The sequence below is a fragment of the Leuciscus leuciscus genome (genome assembly GCF_965113295.1).
Source record: "Leuciscus leuciscus genome assembly, chromosome: 21".
Lineage (NCBI taxonomy): Eukaryota > Metazoa > Chordata > Actinopteri > Cypriniformes > Leuciscidae > Leuciscus > Leuciscus leuciscus.
The window spans coordinates 35853953-35861188 of record NC_138745.1 but is presented as its reverse complement, the minus strand read 5'-3'; the positions used below and the strand labels follow the sequence as shown (position 1 = coordinate 35861188).

At 38.8% G+C, this 7236-nt stretch overlaps 1 long non-coding RNA gene across 4 annotated transcripts in view; it reads right to left on the bottom strand.

The window, feature by feature from the left end:
• Positions 1 to 571: 571 nt before the first annotated feature.
• Positions 572 to 7236, bottom strand: part of LOC309485576 — an 83934-nt gene continuing 77269 nt past the window's right edge. For all 4 annotated transcript variants that reach the window (XR_014201226.1, XR_014201227.1, XR_014201228.1 and 1 more), the window contains 2 exons: positions 4184 to 4446; positions 572 to 2826 (listed from right to left, as the gene is read on the bottom strand). This is a non-coding gene — a long non-coding RNA (uncharacterized lncRNA). The remainder of the gene's footprint in view (positions 2827 to 4183; positions 4447 to 7236) is intronic.

Below are 7236 nucleotides of genomic sequence, written 5' to 3'. Positions count from 1 at the left end.
GTGCTGTCCTCTCATAACAGGCTGACCTCACAGACACTCGATCTCTCTAATGGAGATTACCTGTCAATAACGTAATGCAGTCCTTGAAGGGGCGGGACGCACAGGCTGAAGGTGAAAGAACAAACCTGAAATACTTTCATGTACCTCAACAGATATTCACTAGATGAAAACAAGAAGAAAGAATTAAAGGATCAAACCTTTCAGCTCTCAGTCATGTCCTCTTGTTCTTGATCCCCGTCTCTTGACTTTCATTTCCTAAGTATCCAGTTCAAAGCCAGTGTCCTTTCATTGCCAAACAATAAAGTTGATACTCAAATCTCCTGAGTGTTGTAAGGGCAACATCTGAGCAATAAAATGTTTCTCTGGGAAGATGTTTATGTTTGATCGTTTTTATGAATTGTTTTGGCACATCATAAAAATTGCACATTTCAATCAAGTGCATTTTTTTGTTAATAAATATGTATATATGAAGAGTTCAGATGCAAAAGCCTTTCTTCTAGAATGATCATTTTTATCAAGCTTGTATATTTAAGTTAAGTAATTTCACTTAAATGACAATTAATAGGTAATTTGCATTGCCATTTAAGTGAAATTATTGAACTTAAATATACGAGCTTGATAAAAATGATCATTCTAGAAGAAAATTTCAGATGGCACTTAGAGGCTTTTGCATCTGAACTCTTCATACACACTCACCTGCCACTTTATTAAGAAACCCAGGGCCTAAAATGAACAAAAATCGGCATTGGTGAGTCTATGAAATGGTGTTAATCGCCAGTTTGCCGGTACATTTTTTATGAATTCCAACTATGGAAAATTGTGAAACCATGAATGTGAACAAAGGTGAATTGACAGGGCAGTGTTGCATCGCCACGAAACTTTAAGCCTCGCCAATGTAATATTCAAGTACGAGAAGATGTGAAAGTCAACTCAATTCGTTGCTCACGTATCATTACATCCGAAGTTCATGCCAAGAAATAGTGCACAAACTCTCTTTCACATCTTCTTGCACTTTAAACGTACAATTATTCATTTTTTCGCCGCTAGGGGTCTCTAACTTCTTCCAATAACAAAGGCGTAGTTTGATGACGCAACATTTGCTAAGAATTATGGATCTTGTCGTCAACGTCAAGCCGACCGATCTAATAATGTTTATGGATGAGTAAATACATCTATGTTTTTATCATGAATGTGATATGAAGCAGTTCGGGATTGCTGAGAGACAGCTATCAGCTCCACACGCGACGCGAGTCCCACGGATAGAAAAGGAATATGGACATTTCATTCTACCGAACTACACGCAAGTGCAGAATTACTACTCACAGGTCGGCTTATTAGACAAATTAAACTTGTGAGGCAGCGCTGTTTCACTTGGTCTAACATTACACTATCACACTAAACTGCATTTGAATGTGTTGAAATGTATGTTATTCTATGTGTTAGTTTGTCTGTATGAGACTAGCAGTAAGCTAGATCAACATTAGAATAACATACAGATCATATTCTAACATTTTATCATTGTTGAACTATATAACATTGATTAGTTTTATGTAAATGTGCTCACCTGTTTAATAAAGTACATGTAGGAGCCGTCGAAGTCTCGGACGTGGAGCTCTCGGCATCTCGAAAACACCGCGCTGATATTGATTCTCGTTTTAGTTCTCCTTTTTTATCCAAAGTCTGCTTGCCATGATCCATAATGTTTGAACGAAACAACAACAGCGTGCAGATAGACATTACGAACTACACAGTTGTCCACGTCTGTCGCCTTGGTTACTATCAGAGGGCTCTGGTTGCTATGGCAGTACGAGCGGAAACCAGGGAGAACGTGGAGATGACGCCATTGACGGCGACAAAACGGAAAAAAAGAAACGGTCCGTGTCTTCGAATTAAATTACAAATTTCTCCTGGTTTGAAAGTTGTCGGAAACAGTCGGGATAATGTAAGTACACAACTAAAAAAAAAATATAACATAGGTATAGTGATTTTTGCTATTTTTAAAGCAAAAAATTTCATATTGTACCTTTAACATACATATTCAATAAAAAGTGCCAAAATGCCCATCTTGGCAAGTATCCTTGTAAACATTAACTGAACATAAACAGTTGAGAAATAAAACGCATGTGTAACAGTATATTGGATCCGTGCATCTCTTAAAGTGACAGCAGCCTAATAAACCTGCTGTGGTCTGTGTTTTTAATGTTAATCAAACAACAAAAGACAAAGAACACTCATTGCTCTTGACTGAATAACCTTTGTAACTTTAATAACTTTATATATATATAGTCTTCTCAGTCTGGTAACATGATACACTGATGAGCTTTAAACATTCTCCAGGAGACACTAACAATCCTGTCACCACGTCTGCAGAAGCCCAGCTCTGTGTTTTACATTATTCTTCATTCTCACATAGAGACAAAGTGTTAACTGCATAAATCTCCCCTGACATTCACTTCAAAGCGGGTTTCACTGACACACACTCAACAGGAACACTGACAACAATCTCTCAACCCATCCGCCTCTGTGGAGACCGACCAGATCTCTCCGAACGCCATCAACAATACAGGGATGTCCGAGAGGAATCGTGCAAAAGAGAGAGGAAAATTAACATCATCACTCCTGACACAAAGTTTGACTTGTGAGTCTCATGGGTTTTCTCTCAAGAGTCCGTCTGTCAAAGTCATTAATCTCGTCTCCTTCATGTCTCTGGAGTCTTTGTTTACCGTTGCCATGGAAACAGAGGGCAGGGGGTCACGGTGTGACATCATAACTGGCTCCCGCTGCTCATTTCAGACCAGAGTGTGATTCAGGTTTCAATGTTTAACCCTGTGGTGAGTTATTATATATTACATATCATACTGTATATTATATTTATTTATTATTATACAATACTGTGCAAAAGTCTTAGGCATGTTAATATCTCTCCCCCCCCATATTAACATGCCTAAGACTTTTGCACAGTACTGTATATTACACATTTATACCATGGTCTGGGTGAATACTCGATTCTGATTGGCTGCAGGGTGTCCATTAAAAAGTGATAGAGGACACCTAGTAAAGGAGTTCTGGTGAAACTGACTGTTTACCGTTCGAAATTAATAAATAAATGTGCTGGCTACATCAGCTGTGAGTAACCATAGCAACAGGCAATCAAAGTATCTATAGGGGAATTATCACCCTACGTAACACGGCGTCACGCAGGTTCTTCTGCGCATGTCGGGACCAAAAGTGGTAAAAAAAATATGCAGAGAACATTCCGAAAACTAAATATAAACTCAAATATATATAAAAAATGTTTTAAATCGAGCTATTAGTATTCTTCTTCTCCGTATCTGTGTAATGATCAGCTGTTAAACGGGTCTTTCTGCAATCACGATGCGCGCGCATCCCGGATGTTTACAAACCTATAATTGGTCTATACGGACTATAAATATCTCCGGTTGCTAAATAAACCGTCAGGCGTAACCAGGGAAACCAAGTTATTGTTTGTAAAAACTTTAGATTTCGATTGTAAAACTAATTAAAATATAAACTAATGTTTTAAAAATGTGTTATTTGGCAAGTGACCATGGTATAAGCGGGTTAATGCCCTTCGAGGTGTCCATTGTCAGGTATTAATGGACTTCGGCGGAGGCAACCGTCCGATGCGCAATACCTGACAATGGACACGTCGAAGGGCATTAACCCTTACTTATTTATCTATCTTTTATACACTAGCAGTCAAAAGATGGGAATAATTTAGATTTTTAAATAAATAAATAATTTATGCTCACCAAGGCTGCATTTATTTAATAAAAAAAAATACAGTAAAAAAAAGTGAAATATTATTACAATTTAAATCATTTGTTTTCTATGTGAATATATAGTAAAGTGTAATTTATTCCTGTGATCAAAGCTGAATGTTCAGCATCATTACTCCAGTCTTCAGGGTCACATGATCCTTCAGAAATCACTCTAATATGATGATTTGATGCTCAAGAAACATTTATGATTATTATCAATGTTGAAAACGGTTGTGCTGCTTCATATTTTTGTGGAAACTGATAAATATTTTTTTAAGTGTGTGTTCTGACGTTTATTTATTATGCATGAGCTAAATGCAACGGATATAAAAACCTGACGTGTTTCATGTTCAATCAAGGCAGATTTGTTTGCTGTTATGATAAATATGATCTGAACTCACATGCTCGTGTCGTGCGGTGAGATGTGATGAACTTTGCTCTTCCTCACTGAATCTCTGATCATCTTCGCTCACACACACACACACACACACACACACACACGTCAGTGGGAGAGATTTGCTCTCTTTGATTTCTCTGGGATCACAGGGAGATGTTGGTGTTGAAAAGCTTTTAGCAGCCCGTCTCCCTGAAGAACACAGACGTGTGTGAAGTGTGTGTGTGAGTTCTGCTGAAGGCTTCCTCGGAGACGAGCCCCTCACACACACTGCAGAAGACAGACACGCTCATACTCAGTCCTTCTGTCAGGAGCTCCTGTTAAAAAATCCACTAAACAAGAAACATTTGCAAGAGAAGCTAAATAATGTCTGATAATACATGCATTTTATTTTTCTTGCTTTAGACAGTAAAAAAAGGTGCGTTCTCTCTCTCTCTCTCTAACACACACACACACACACACACACACATACATAAAGAACAGTTATGTATGATAAGAATAAAACCACATCATAATAGCAGTAAACCCCACATTTCAGAGTTTTTATTATTGACTTGGTGTGTGTGTGTGTGTATGTGTGTGTGTGTGTGTGTGTGTGTGTGTGTGTGTGTGTGTGTGTGTGTGTGTGTGTGTGTGTGTGTGTGTGTGTGTGTGTGTGTGTGTGTGTGTGTGTGTGTGTGTGTGTGTGTGTGAGAGAATCGCCAGCAATTACAAATTAATCCATTCAGTCCCTCAGCGACCAATAAACCTGATCGGTTTTTATTTGCACACATATAAAATCAGTCTCCCGAGGCACGTGGCTGCCGTTTCCTCTGAATCATCATTACGGTGTGTGTGTTTGGGGACATGCAGGCCTGAAAGTGTGTGTGCAGAAAGATGTTTTCTGTGTCTGATCAACATGAGCTTTGCAGGAACTGTGCATGATAATTTTGTTCAGGAAAAGCAATGTGAACTCACAATATAAGCCTGTATTTCCAGAGCAGAGAGTGTGTGAATGCATCAGAATATTGGGAAGGGATGCTTGATTCTGATTGGCATTTGTGGCATCCTGCAGTATATATATATATATTCTCAAAAACATTTATTCTTTCTGATGAAACACAAACCAACTAAAACCAAAAAAACATCACTGAATTCATCAGATCTATTACTCACTGTAGTTTGTGCTGTGGATTTCCCTCCAAAGTGATGTCACTTCCTGGAGGATGATGTCATTAAGGAACTGGATTTTGTTAGTTACAGATTTGAACAGAATAGTAAAGGGGCTATATGTAAACATTTTCATGTATTAATCCCCTTTTATTGGCAATTATAAACAGCTTGTAACAAAACTTAAAAAACGAGACTTTACTCGACTTTCTAGGTTGTCTATGAAAATCGGGAAAGTCGGGACGTTTTTGCCGGGAAAATCAAAAGTATGTGACGTTTACGCTCCCGAGAGCCTCTTCTTCCTTCAATGACACATGAAACAAATGCTTATACAATGTTCAGGATAACCACGAAAGAGCCGTTCTGTGCTGTAATGTCAATGTGTCGTGCAAAGAAAAGGGATTCATTCAAACTATACACTGTAAAAAATGTGGCTGCGATTTAGTTATAACAACTTAAAATTTGTTGAGATAACTTAAATATCCAACTTAACTAAAGTTAACTAAACTTAAAGGAGAACTCCGGTGAATTTTTAAGTTAATCTTGATCGTTTTACCTTTGTGAGTACTGTCTATAGAAAAAAAACCGAACCGGATCGGTGCTTGCAACGCGGAGCTGCTACAGTTAATGCCCAGAGCTCCCATTCAGCTAAAACGGCAGTTATGGGGGCATAAACCTAAAGAGTGTCTTTGTGCCTCTTAACAGACACAAAATGCAATTAAAATGTCTGTCCAACATGAACAGGGCCCTTACATGACAACAAGATGCGTTTAGCAACTTAGCCATTGTTTAAACTCACCTAAATAGTGTTTTAGACGGCTAGCTGTAGTCTCGCGCTGAAGTCCCGTGGGAACTTCATCCGGTTCGTTTTTTTTTCTATAGACAGTACTCACAAAGGTAAAACGATCAAGATTAACTTAAAAATTCACCGGAGTTCTCCTTTAATATTTTAAGTCAAGCATGAACACATACTTTTTAAAGTTGAAACAATGTTGGATTTTAAGTTGTGATAAATAATCGCAGCAATTTTTTTACAGTGTAGTCTCACTCTGCACAGTCAGATCTATATAGAGTTTTAAATATACTTTATAACCAAACTATCATAACAGTGTCATTTTAATGACTTCATCTGTGAATCTCAGATCTGCTGCAAACATCCACATCTCTATGATCAGATGCTTTCTGAACTGCTGTTTCTCACCGTTTGTCGTGTGTTTATTTTGTTCTTGAGAGGAAAGAGCAGCACATATTCACATATTCATCTAACCGTCGCTCTCAGCAGCGTCGAGATGTTCGTCAACAGTATATCAGTGCAAAGATATTTCAAGTTCCATTTTACTTCTAAGTGAAGAACGAACAAGCCCTTCGCCGTGAGTATATCGGGTCTTGAATCAGGTTCAGTCTCTTGTGTGTTACGTGTTCACGAGTGCGAGCTCTTGTGTGTTACGTGTTCACGAGCTCTTGTGTGTTACGTGTTCACGAGCTCTTGTGTGTTACGTGTTCACGAGCTCTTGTGTGTTACGTGTTCACGAGCTCTTGTGTGTTACGTGTTCACGAGTGCGAGCTCTTGTGTTACGTGTTCACAAGCTCTTGTGTGTTACGTGTTCACGAGCTCTTGTGTGTTACGTGTTCACGAGTGCGAGCTCTTGTGTTACGTGTTCACAAGCTCTTGTGGGTTACCTGTTCACGAGCTCTTGTGTGTTACGTGTTCACTAGCTCTTGTGTGTTACGTGTTCACGAGTGCAAGCTCTTGTGTTACATGTTCACGAGCTCTTGTGTGTTACGTGTTCACGAGCTCTTGTGTGTTACGTGTTCACGAGTGCAAGCTCTTGTGTTACATGTTCACGAGCTCTTGTGTGTTACATGTTCACTAGCTCTTGTGTATTACGTGTTCACGAGTGCGAGCTCTTG